Consider the following 13,937-nt stretch of genomic DNA (forward strand, 5'->3'; position numbering starts at 1 on the left):
ACACGTGTTTATTTCTCTCCACTCACCCAAAGGTATGCTGTCACCTCTATGACTCTCATAACAGAAGCATAGAATTGTTTCAGTTGGAAAAGACTTCTATGAGCATTGAGTCCAACCATCAACCTGACACCACCATGCCCACTAAACCATGTCCCAGAGTGCCATGGCCACACATTTCTTGAAAACCTCCAGGGATGGTGACTCCACCTCCCTGGACATCCTGTTCCAATGCCTGACCACTCTTGCAGGAAAGAAACTTTCCTAATATCCAACATAAACCTCCCCTGGCACAGTTTCAGACCATTTCCTCTGTTCTGTCTTCAACTAAGGGGTTTGCACATAGAGTACAAGAGACTGGGAGTTGCTCCAGAGCATTTGCACTATAAAACTCTATGCACCTAAAAAGTTTTCAGCCTCAAAGTAAGCCACAAGCAAGAAGTGTGAATGGTTTACACTGGCACCTGGTTTGCTTAGCAGATGGCTGCATTCCTGTGCAACCTGATCTGGGCATACCTGTGTTAGCAGGAGGGTTGGACTAGAGGTCCCTTCCAACCCCTACTATTCTGTGAGCATGAATGAACCATGTTGAAGTTAACTAAAGGAATGATCACAGCACCAGGAAGCCATCATAAAGCTTCATTCTGATCACGGGAACCACAAGGAGCTTAAACTTCTGATTGGGAGGATCAAACCCTGACTGCCAGACTAGGGAATAACCTCTCCTGAAGCCACCTAAGACACAGGTTAGCACCACCTACAGTCCTGGCAGATAGAAAGAAAGCAAGCAGCATTCAGCTTCTTAGGAACTGCCCCAGAGCTTAGCTGCACATTGCTGTCATCCAAAGACAGAAATCAAATCACAGGATACTTCAAAGGGTGAAGCAGGGAGCAAATGAATTCACAGATTTCCAAGCCATCACACACACAAATATTGATAAGCTGCTGCTCATTACCACTATCATTTGTATTTGCAGAGGTGTCAGAGTGTCCTCAGCACTCTGCACACAATGAGCCAGAATACAGAAAACAGAATTAACCAGGTTGGAAAAAACCTCAGAGATCATCAAGTCCAACCTATCACCCAACACCAGCTTGAGACCGTGTCCTCTTGCTCTGTCACAGGTATCTGGGAGAAGAGACTGACAGCCACCTGGCTACAACCTCCCTTCAGGTAGCTATAGACAGCAATAAGGTCTCCCCTGAGCATCCTCCTCCCCAGGCTAAGCAGCCCCAGTTCCCCCAGCCTCTCCTCAGAGGGCTTGTGCTCCAAACCCCTCACCAGCTTTGTTGCCCTTCTCTGGAGTCAGAGACTTCTCCAAGCAAACTATCTAATAGGCTTAATGCAAAACCCCAGAGGCTATAAAAAAAAAAACCAAACCAAAGCAACCAAACAAAAAAATCAAAGCCCTCTCAGTCTGCCTCATTGCAAAGCACTTTCCGAAGCTTCTTTTCATCAGTCCTTTGCTTACCATAAAACATTTAATCTAAAACCATTTGTTAAAATCATTTAAGCCTTACAACTGTGTCAATTCCATTCTGGAACAAGTGCATTTCAGTTGTGGCATTTTTATCACCTTTAAGTCCATAGGCAGAGTCTGACTGAGTTAGCACAGATGCTACTCAGAGAGCTCTGACAGTGCCTCCTGGGAGAAGGTACTGACCTGTGGTGGTGGTGATGTTTGTCATGCACAGCTCCTGTGTTGCCTTCCAATACAACCTGAGCCTTGCCTCAGTAATCCTTCCTTTGTGGTGGCATTCCCTTCTCAGCCAGCTGCCAAAAGGCAGATCTGAAATGAACATAATTATCATCCATCAGTTATGGGTTTGTTGTTGGTTGTTACCCCCCTGCTAAATATCCAAACCCTAATCTTAGATAAACAAGCAAAACAAAACACTTGGCCTGAACCAAATCCTGGCTCCAACCAAATCTGGATAAGAAACTTGTGGTTGAGATCTGTCATATTGAATCCAGTGAGGTAAATTTACCTCAGATGTGTCCATTACTATGATATCTGGACCCCCAATCACTTGGTGGATAGAGTGATGTGCTTTGGGTAATCATTCAGGATGCAGCCCAGAGCTTATGTCTGTGCTTGGGGGTCAGGGACACTCCAGAGGGCTAATCCAGATCCAGAAACATTGAGCAGTGCACAAGAAGATCCACTCAGGTTGGTTTTACATGAGAATTCAGCAAGAGCATTTAGCTACTGGGATCAGAGCATCTCTGTGACCCTGTGCCACGGCTGACTGTGGTTAGGAAGGACTAGCCTCGGGATCTATTTCTCCCTGTGGATGTGCCCTCAGGCCTGGACACATCTAACTTAGCTTCAGGGACCTGCCTAAGGTAGCTCAGGTGATGGACAACCCCAAGGCATTCATGCAATCACCAGCAAGAGAGGTACATTTAGAGACCTATCTCTCACCATTAGCTACAATGCCTTAGGGCAATTCAAGTCAAATGGTCTAAGGCAGCCAATGCCTCAGATCCAGCTCTTCCTTTGTGCTGGGTTATCCTGGCTGCTGCCTGGCTCACACACAAGAATGCAGCACCTTGGGAAGTCTGCATCACAACCCAGTCTTTCCCAAGAGCATTATCTGTACAGCTGTAAGGACACAAGCATATAGCATATCTCCAATTCTCATACACTACATCTCGCCTTCCCACTGACTCTCCAGCACGGCTCTAACCTCCAGGAGACAGAAAGCATTTGCTGTGGCATGTGGGACTTGAGAGCAAGACATATTGCTAAAGCTGAAGAGGATGAGAAGCTGCAGAGCTCTGAATGGGCTGCCTTGTCTTTGCAGTTTCCACTGAGCTCAAATTTTGCCTAAAAAAGGATTAATTAACACTGGACTACCCCACAGAGATTCCCCATCAGCTCTGGAACAGAGGAGCCTGTCTCTATGGTGATACAACACTAAAGGGCCGGGTCCAAAATGTTATTCTGGCAGCAAGTCACATGCACCAGCCCAGAACCTGAGCTCCTGGGCGAGCTGGTTGTAACTCTGGTAGAGCTACTCCAGGCTCACCCTGGTCTCACTGAGATCAGCCCTGGCCTGCAGCCTTTGAGGGCAGCTCCATCCTGGCGTGCAGATGGTTCACCTTCTAATTTGGAGGGGTTGAATGACTTTTCAAACCTTTGATTTCTGACTAATGTATTCACTCCAGGAGACACAAAAGTACAAAATCTCAGCATGGAGTGACTCCCCTGCTTTCTTTTTTCTCTCTCCTCCCCAGCCCTCCACCCACAGCCTTTGTCTTTTCTTTTCTTCTCTCCCTGGACAGTTTTATAATTTTGGCATGTGGCCAGCATGTCTGTCCTTATTAGCCTGGGCTGGCTGGGAAACACCTGCAGCCCATCAGAGCAGGAGGATGAAACAACAACAACAACAAATCAGTTCTCATAGGTAAAGTAATGACCACTTCTTGCTTTGTTTGAACTCACTAAAAGGCAGTTGAGAGGGGAAGCAAAAAAAGGGCATGGCTTTACCATCACACCTGCCATGGACTGGACTGAACTGAACTGGAGGCATTGGGTCATATTTTTACCTGGTAAGTGACTCCAATAAATTGTTGTCACTTCACACTCGCAAGGCTTACCACTTACAGAGTGTGACATCCACTTGCTGCACCTGAACAGTGTCTTGTGCAACATTGTGGGCTTTGGTTTTTTTAATGTATGTCTTTATTATGAACTAAATAGGCACTAGGAAGAAACTTCCCTCTGGGCAGGTTATAACTAGGCTGCCTACTGACATACCCCTCCAATATCCCAGCTGGTCCTGGCTGCAAACCCTGCCAGATCCAGCAGAGCCTCCAGAAAGGCAAGGCAAAAGGGCTATGGGATGGGACAGACACTTCTGAGGCCCAGAGGCCACTGCCCCCACCAGAAGAATGGCTGCAACATCCAAAAGACTGACCAGGGTGTAGGCAGTCCCCTACTGTTCAGTAGTGCCATGACCAAACCATAGCTGTACTGCAGGAAAGGCCACAGTCAGACCTTCTGGTGTAGATGTCACACTGAAGGTGCATGTAGCACTGAATCACAGAACCATAGAATGGTTGGAAGGGACCTCAGAGATCATCTACTCCAACTCCCCTGCCTTGGGCAGGGACACCTCTCAACTGAACTCAGATGCTCAAGTCCTCATCCAACTGGCCTGAAACCCTCAGGAAGGAGGCATCCATAGCCTCCCTGGGCAGCCTGTTCCAGAGTCTCACTACCCTTGTACTGAAGAACTTCTTCCTAAGATCCAGTCTAACCCTGCACTCCCTCAGCTTCAAACGATTCCCCCTTATCCTATCTCTAGACAACCTCATGCAAAGTCTCCCTGCAGCCTTCCTGCAGGATCCCTTCATGTATTCCAGCACCAGAACAAGAGAACACAGTCTCAAGCTGTGCCAGGGGAGGTTTAGGCTGGATGTTAGGAAGAAGTTCTGCACAGAAAGAGAGATTGGCCATTGGAAGGTGCTGCCCAGGGAGGTGGTAGAGTCACCATCACTGGAGCTGTTTAGGAAGAGCCTGGATGGGGTGCTTGGTGCCATGGTTTAGTTGATTAGATGGTGTTGGGTGATAGGTTGGACCTGATGATCTCTGAGGTCTTTTTCAACCTGGTTAATTCTATTCTATTCTATTCTATTCTATTCTATTCTATTCTATTCTATTCTACTCTACTCTACTCTACTCTACTCTACTCTACTCTACTCTACTCTATTCCTATTGGAAGGCAGCTCTAAAGTCCCCCTGGAGTCTTCTTTAGGCTGAATACCCCCAGCTCCCTCAGCCTGTCCTCATAGCAGAGGTGTTCCAGCCCTTGGATCATCCTTGTGGCCCTCCTCTGGACTCATTGGGTAGCATCTGGGAGGACAGCTAGAGGTCTAAATAATTTATCTTGCTCTTGAACTGTGACAACAAAATAGGTAGCTTAAATGCAGCTCTAAGAGTTTTGCTGCTGAAAGCAGAGTCGCTCTCTGAGGACCAAATGGTATTTCAATCCCAACAGCCCATCCAGTGAAAATGCCACAGTCTGGATGTCAAGAGACCCAGAGTTCCTTCCAAATTTTTTTTGCTGTGCTTTAATCAAACTTGCTTGTCTGTCTGCAAGGCAGTTGAGACATTTACCCCAGCAGCTGACACTTTGAGTTTTGCATCAAGTGAAGTGCAGCCATTAAAACCAAACCAAACCAAACCAACACAAAAAAAGAGAAGGAGAAGGAAAAACTTGTGGCCACAGAGCACTCTGCCAAATATTCCTGGAGCATGGAAGCACAACTCTGCTGTTGCACACAGGTCTGACTATTTGCATTTTTAATAATTCAGGAGTTTAATTAGTATTGTGGCCTTAATCAGAGGCTGGAAATGCAGCTGAAGTCATCAGAGCTTAATTGGCTCCCTCAAACAATTCTGCAGTCTGAAAATGTCTCTGCCAACATGAAGGTCTGTCCTTAGCTTGATGCTTTGGGGGTTCAGATGAGCTGTTGCTGATGATTTTCTGAACCAGCACACCTCAAAATCCCTCAAAATCCCCACACAATAATGAGCCAAACCAGAGGGCTTCCCTGCTTATCCCTACGAGCTTTCTTGGACGGGACTCAGAAAATAACTGGCTGGATTGAAGAGAGTATCTGAAATTCTCCTGAGTATGTCCCACAAGCTGCATGTGTATCTTCTCCTCTGCAGGAAACAGAACACTTTCAAACATCATCAAAAATCACTGAATCTTCAGGCAAGTCAGCAGGGACCCAGTCCTGAGGGGAATCACTTTGTATGTTGGGGGGGGGGGGGGGGGGGGGAATCACCATTTAGGAGGTGGGACTGCAGAAGCTGCCCTCTGTGGGACTAACACTGGTTCCATGCAGCCCCAAGTTGGGTGTTGGAGGTTTGGTGCTGCTTCCCCTCCTTGAGTGCAAGGGATGGATGTGGGGGAATTAGCAATTTGGGCTGAGGGAATCTGAAGCCCTGGCAACAGCCATCCATTAACTCACTGGGACAGATTGATAGCATTGTACAGGACATCCTGGAGGAACTTTTTCAAACAATATGAGATTTAATGGTGGGATGCATCATCACCCAATGCTGTGGAGGCCAAATATAGAAAGAGGTTCCAAAATGGATTAGGAAAATTCATGGAAGATAGGTCAATCACAGACAATTAAATATGGTAATCCGGATGCAACTTCCAGTTCAGGAAGTTAGTCGGTCTAATGCCCTTCCACCTCTGATTTACTTGTAAAAAAGGAAGCCATAAAAGTTCTTCCCATGCCAAAAGCTTTCCCTTGGCTCCAAGCATTAACTAGAATCACAATAAATTATTTTTCTTGGGGGGTGGGGGGTGGGGGAGGGAGGGAGCAGGGAGAAAGGGATACATTTTCTTCCTGCAATGATATTACAGTGTGCTATTTATTTCCCTCTGCAGCTCCTGAACCTCTGCATAACCTCCAATCTTCCTGTCCCCTTAGGAATATCACAAATACATTAGTGAAATCTACTGGAAGGTGATAGCAATCACAGATACCAGTAAATTCCATTTGGCAAGGGATTGGGAATCCAATCACTTATGTACATAGGAAAGGTCTGACTGGATCATATAGAGAGAAGGAAAAAAAAGGTGTCTTTGTGAGTGCTGGACCAGAGGAAGATGCAGGAAACTCAAGATGGGAAAACAGAAGTTGGTTTGTCCACAAGGAAATATTCTTGTAACCCCAGGCTGGTTACTGTTTGATTTATATTCCTGACACATGCCTGTGCAGGGGCTGGTTTTATATATATATTTATATATACACAACATGGAGACATGCAGTACATTTCATACTGCAGAGCCATGCATCCCCATCCCCTTTGAATCCTGCTGAACTCTTGCAAAAGAATAGAATAGAATAGAATAGAATAGAATAGAATAGAATAGACCAGACCAGGTTGGAAGAGACCTTCGAGATCATCGCATCCAACCTATTATCCAACACCACCTAATCAACTAACCTATGGCACCAAGCACCCTATCAAGTCTCCTCCTAAACACCTCCAGTGATGGTGACTCCACCACCTCCCTGGGCAGCACATTCCAATGGGCAATCACTCTCTCTGTGTAGAACTTCTTCCTAAACCTCCCCTGGTGCAGCTTGAGACTCTCTCCTCTTGTTCTGGTGCTGGTTGCCTGGGAGAAGAGACCAACCTCCGCTTGCCTGCAACCTCCCTTCAGGTAGTTGCATAGAGCAATAAGGTCTCCCCTGAGCCTCTCCCTCTCCAGGCTAAGCAACCCCAGCTCCCTCAGTCTCTCCTCAAAGGGCTTGTGTTCCAAACCCCTCACCAACTCTTTTGCCCTTCTCCTGCCCCTAAGAGCAGCTTATGGCACGAGTTCTCTGCTCTCTTGTCTCCTTACCTGCTGCAAGCATTTCTATCCATTGTCTGGTTTTGAAGGTGTCTAGGGGGGATGTGGGGAGGGGTTGCCGGAGAGCAGAGGACAAGATGACAAATGAGCTAACACACAGCAGTGGAATGTGAGTGAGTCCCAGCTATTTTTAATTAAGAAGCGATGACAGCTGACTAAATTCCCTGACACTGCAGTTAAAGGCTCCCTGACCCAGACATTATTGGACACACTCCTAAGCCCAATATATATTGGTCCCGACGGTGCTTCTATTACCATCACCGCCGTCTCGACAGATGCAGGACTCACCAAATCTATGTCCATTATCAGCATGCAAATAGTGAGATAAACGTGTGCATGCTTATGAGCGGGAGGAGGAGGAGGCAGCAGGTGAGGGGAGGACAAGGAAGGTCATTTCCAAGGGAGTGCTGAAAGTGCCAGGGTTTGGTTCCGAGAGACGTTCAAAAGGTTTGGACACATTTAAGTGCCCTTTGCAGTTTCAGGTGGTTAAACCAATGACAGATTGATCACGAGAGAGGCAGGGAGACAGAAAGGACATTTCCTGCTGTAAGACAAATAAAACACAAGAGGCAAAGCAATATGGTGCCTTGGACTGGCTTTTCTCAGGCCACAGATCACAGGGAGGGCTCAGCTGAGGAAGCTTTTCTTCTAATTCCCAGACCAGGGAGCCCAGCAAACTGATTAAGTGAGGTAGGTTTTGAGGGGTAGGGATTCACCTGGCTTCATGTAAGGGCTCTTGAGCAGAGGTGACAATGTCAACAAGGTGTCCAGCTCCCACTGACACAACAGACTGGTAAGAAATGGACTGTGTCAACAACAGACTGCCTTGGAAAGATGTCAAGAGGAAGATACCAACCACAAAAAGACAATACAAAACTCACTTTTGTTCTTAGGGCTTGCAGATCCCTTTACCTGGAGCTCACCAGTTGGTTTTAGCAGGACAAAGGAAAAATTCCTTTCTACCTTTTCCCAAGGACTACAGAGAGAAGTGGTAAACTGGCACACAGGGCAAGGTCACACAAATCACGTACAGACTTGGCACGAGCCAGACAGAAACATTAAGGAACATCATCAGGAACTTTCCAGCTTAGCTGCATGGTGGGAGGGGGGGAAGAGTTGCTTTCTGCTGTTGCTAAGACAGTTCCCCCACCTTTGCTCTCTTCCAGCCCAATCCACAGGCTTTCTCCTCTCATTGGCTCACCAGCAGCATCGACTGATCATGACAGGTTCTCCTCCTCCTCACTCTATTGGCTTCTGCCTATGGCTTACTATCAGGGGAGAGCAAATCAGACACGTAATCAATAGTTGGCGAGAAGGAGCTGGGCTGTGCAGTGCTACATTTGCATTACAGCTCCTGCAGCCCATGGCTCTGCATTCAGATAAGTGTGGCCTGGCCACGCTCGCAGATGTGAAGCGTGGCTGCAGGGAGCTGTCAGCATAGGCACTTCCAGTCCTGAGCTTCAGACCAGGCTCTACCAGATGACAAGCTCAGGGCCCAGCCTTGCAAAACAGACCATCAGCATCCTGCCTGAGCACTGAACTAGAGGCACAGAGCAAACTTCCTTTCTGGTAGCCTGTCTGAACCAGTGTCTCAAGCTCATCTACTCCTCAGGACAGCTGGCTCTGAAAATAAGAGAAAAGGAAAGAAATCCTTCCTGCAGTACCACAAATCATGTCCTCTCCAGCAAGCTTTTAGAAAGCTGCTTGATCTGAAGGTGTCTGGAGGCCTTCTAGAGCTGGCAGAGAGCACGGAAACACCCCACAAGGCAAGAGAAAGTTTCCCTGGCTTGAACCAGGATGGCGAATGACAGTCAGCTACTGAATCAGCACTGCTTGCTCACTGCCAGCTTTCAGCAATTTGGGAACAGTGGTTCCTTCATCCAGTAGCAGCCCTTTCAGCTTGGGTCTCCCCACCCCACCAAATCCTTGTTAACTAGACAGTAGAACACAGCAGCTGTGGGACAGCTCCCCAGTCCTACCACAGCCCAGGTGAAGTCCTGGACCTGGATACAGAAAACCATAGAACTGTTGAGGTTGGAATTGATCTTAGAGATCATCAAGTGCAACCACTCACCTAGAGCTCACAATCCCATCACTACTGCTAAGCCACTACCACTAAACCATGTCCCCCAGCACCACATCTATGAATCTTTCAAATACTTCCAGGGATGGTGACTCCACCACCACCCTGGGCAGCCTGTTCCAATGCCTGAGAACCCTTTCTGGGAAGACATTTGTCCTAATATACAACCTGAACCTCCCTTGGCACAACTTGAGGCCATTTCCTCTTGTCCTGTCACTGAGAAGAAACAGATGAGTGAGAATAGCTTTCCAGCTACAAGCAAATTGGGCTTGGAGTGACACTGTGCATCAATGAGACCCCAATGCAAAACAGCTACACCTTTTCAATGGCTTTCAAGCAAACTGTGAAATAAAACTGACTTCTGGGTGATGGAGACCTCAGACACCACACACCAGTGCGTGACCAAGTGGAGTGTAGAATCATAAAATCAATAAGGTTGGAAAAGACCTCAGAGATCATCAAGTCCAACCTCTCACCCAACACCTCATGACTAACTAAACCATGGCTCCAAGTGCCACGTCCAATCCCTTTTTGAACACCTCCAGGGACAGTGACTCCACCACCTCCCTGGGCAGCACATTCCAATGGCCAACTACTCTTTCTGGGAAGAACTTTCTCCTCACCTCCAGCCTAAACTTCCCCTGGCATACCTTGAGACTGTGTCCTCTTGTTCTGGTGCTGGGTGCCTGGGAGGAGAGATCAACCCCCACCTATAACTACTGAACTGACCTCAGACCTCAAAGCTTTGCAGTTTAAGTCACCCAAGTAAAGCAGTTGATGAAACATCCCCAGGCACATTGGTGAAATAGCAACCCCTTGGCTATTTTCTTTCACCACACAGGTGAGTCAGCATCCGGACTAGGGAAGGAAAACTGATGTTTCCTTTTCTGTTCAGGACTGCAAGTGACTGGCAGCAGCAGGAGCACAGTCCAGCTTCTAGCCTCTTCCTAATGGACATGTATACAGACTACAAGAGGTCAATGAACCCAGCAAAGCCATCCACTGCTCTTGGATCCACACGCATTGGATGCACGCTGACCCCTAAACACTACATCTTGCTAGCCTGGGCAATCCACTTGCTCCCTCTCTCCTTTACATTATCAAGAGCTTTGGTCAAGGAGAATTGAACTGTTGTAAAATAATGCAATTATCACACACACACACAGAGAATCACACAGAATCACCAATGTTGGAAGAGACCTCAAAGATCATCAAGCCCAACCTGTTATGAGGAAAGACAGGAAACTTTGCTATGGAAATTTCCACAGCCAATCTATTTGTTTATATCAGGGGTGGGAGTGGTTGGACACAAAACCTTGGCTCAGTTAAACCAGAAAAAAATCTAAATGTCTGACCTGAATAATTCCATTTTCACAAAACCCATGGGGATGGTTTCTTCCATATAAGTGGAACTTCAAGTTAAAAGGCAGAAGAAGAAGGAAAGGGTGTGCATTTCAAGTCAGGTTCAAATCCCTGCTTGGCCTCACTCAGTAAGGCCTTTGAATTAGGTCTATAGTTATTTAAATGGCTTCAAATATTTTGGGAATCTCTCTTCAGTTTGTATGATCTAAGTTTCATCCTGAGGCTGAACAGGAAGAACACTCTGAGCTCTCAAAAATGTTCATGGCTTCGGACAAATACATTATCTCCAGCTTCAAAACAAATCTGTTCTCTTTTTGATCTTATGTAATAGCCTAGATGTCTGTGTTTTGATTCCTCCCAGTTGTACACTCAAATTGGTACAGAGCTCCATGAAAGGAAATTAATGGACTGGAAGGGAACTTAGACTTTTTTTCCCCCCTTCACATCTCTAAACCATGTGCCTCCATCCTAGTTACCTTTCCAGAGAAGAAAAGCATGAAATTTAACAACTAAGATGAAAAAAAATGACCTCAAGTAAGAACTTCTATCACAAGTTAAGCCTGCTTCAGCCACTCATGAAACCTTTTTGATCAATAAAAGCCTCTTAAATAAAATGAAAGCTCTTTCAGACTGATTCAAGAAGCAACCCACAATGAAAAATACTCGGTCCCTGATGGCCTGGGATCAGACTTGTTTTCCTCTTACTGCTAGTAACTAAACAACATTTACCTGGACCTGGTAGATTTGCTAGAGATGGAAAAATAATTAGGTTCTCACTGTGAACATGCAGGAAATACCTAACAGAAAGGGAGAGCTGGGATGTTATAGCCTACACTGCTGTGACTGTTATGGTGGACAGTTCACTTCTGACTGCTCACTCCAGCACCCAGGGAGGAAGGTTTGCTCCCTTACCTGCCATGTGTTCCATCCTGAAGGACCACAGTGTACCTGGCCTCAGCAAGAGGGGCAAAAAGGAGGCTGGATGTGCACTTCTTCAATGCTTAGCAGGCACAACCTGGGATAACAGGGAGAAGAAATACATTAATGTAAGGAATAGTGTGATGGATGAGCTGATGAGAAACCCCAATCCTAGGAAAAATTGTGTCTATTGCTCTGTTTCCCCACCCCAGTTCTGCTTATCATGATGTATCTGTTTCTGGTCCAAAAGCTTGGACCTCAGGGCTTCCAGGCTGCCACTTACCACCTGTCTGGCATAGCTGACAGAGAGTGAGGAGCCAAGAAACCTGAGAGCTGTTTCTGAGTCAATAATCTGCAATCCCAGGTTCAGTTTTGTTTTCAGATTTCCGGTTTGAAAGATTTTTCACAGCTCCCAGGGTATTTCTCCTCAGCTTCATCCCACCTTAAAAAATTCCTGAATTGGCAGACATCTTGTTGGTTTTGTTACAGGGAGGAAACTATTTTCCATGTGAATGTCAAGGGCTTTCACAAGGAAAAGATCCAAGGGTGCAGCCACTGTAGTCCCTGCATCCCTGCAGTCCATGCAGGGATTTGAATTCTGACTATCTGCTTCTGGTTTGTTCCCCAGCTCCTTTTCATTAGCACAATTTCTCAAGGAGTTCATATCATTAATAAAGCCAAACCACAGCAATGTTTCTCATAACTGCTCGATTTCTCTGGTGCCAAAGGCTAGTAAAAAGGTCTCCAAACTTCAGTCTGATCTTTAAATAGTTCTATGCAAGGTAACTCAATGTTATGAGTCCCCATTTTGCTATGAAGCAGGGGCACAGAAGAATGCTAAGAATTGTCCCAGGCCATAAAGTAAGTAGAAAAAGACAACCAAATCCTGAGGCCTCATCCACAGAGCCTCTTGCTCTGTCCCAGTGGACAACATTCTTTCCTGTGGTTACTAAAAATATTGGGGTCCTCTGTGAAACAGATTTGGATGCTAATTCTTGAGGTGAAATCACCAACCCAGCCTGGGAAATCGTTTAAGTGAATAGAACACTCCCAACTTCATAGACTCGTAGAACAGTTTGGGTTGGAAGGGACCTTAAAGATCATCTGGTTCCAATGCCGCTGTCATGGGCAGGGACACCTTCCACCAGCCCAGGTTGCTCAAGGCCTCATCCAACCTGGCCTTGAAGACCTCCAGGGAGAGGACATCCACAGCTTCCCTGGGCAACCTGTTCCAGTGTCTCCCCACCCTCACTGTCAAGAATTTCTTCAGTCTGAATCTACCCTCCTCAAACTTCAATCCATTCTCCTTTATCCTGTCACTATAAGCCCTTGTAAAAAGTCTCTTCCTGGCTTTCTTGCAGCCTCCTTCAGGTACTGGAAGGCCAAATAAACAGCTCAGCAACTTGTTTACCACAGAGACACCTGTATTTTGTTAGCAGAAAATAAATGGCACATGCTTATACATAGCCAAATTCTTTTCTAGCTGCACACACACATACACACATATATATATATGCACAAACAGAAAATACATCCATATATGTATGTGGATATCAAAGTTATTAAAATTAGAAGGAACTTTGATGTTGGACTTGTCATGATCTGAAAAAAAATAAAATGCTAATTCCACCCCATCAGAGCTGTGGGAATGAACTGCCTGCTCTGTGTGCAGCACTTCAGGCACAGAAAAAGCAAAGACATATTTGGAGGAGAGCACAGAGCCAAGACCCTTCCCTCAAGATGCTTCTTCCCACCTATCACCTGCTCATGAAAATGAGCTTCCCACGTCTCCACCAGTTAAACCCTGACCCCTTTCCTGAGTGTGTGCCACCCCACAATCTTCACTCAGTACTGCCACAACACCTGGCTACCCAACAATTGCATTTTTCTTTGCAGGTGAAGTGCAGGCACACCCAAATGAGCCAGGATGTGATGGTTGGAGACCTCTGGTCCTAATGTCAGCGCTCACTCTTAAAGCCAAACAAGTGAAAGGCAGAAGCAAACTAACTAATTTCTTGACTCATTTGCTTAGAATGACAGAGCAACAGAGTAATCTTTAATTTTATTTTTTTAATATATATTTAATGTATTTTTATTCTACAAACAGCTTTTTATATCTCCTAACCCAAAATAAGCCCTAAGCCAGCTGTGGTGCCATGTTAAACAGTAATTACTCTATATAAGG

General features: G+C 46.2%; 1 long non-coding RNA gene across 1 annotated transcript in view; it reads right to left on the reverse strand.

Annotated features, from left to right (window-relative positions):
* Window positions 1–1,674: 1,674 nt before the first annotated feature.
* LOC128898861 (uncharacterized) overlaps window positions 1,675–13,937 on the reverse strand; it is an 85,674-nt gene continuing 73,411 nt past the window's right edge. The window contains exons 6-7 of the long non-coding RNA XR_008463002.1: window positions 11,747–11,849; window positions 1,675–1,787 (exon numbers count right to left, since the gene is read on the reverse strand). This is a non-coding gene — a long non-coding RNA (uncharacterized LOC128898861). The remainder of the gene's footprint in view (window positions 1,788–11,746; window positions 11,850–13,937) is intronic.

This window comes from Dryobates pubescens, chromosome 34, assembly GCF_014839835.1.
Source record: "Dryobates pubescens isolate bDryPub1 chromosome 34, bDryPub1.pri, whole genome shotgun sequence".
Classification (NCBI taxonomy): Eukaryota; Metazoa; Chordata; class Aves; order Piciformes; family Picidae; genus Dryobates; species Dryobates pubescens.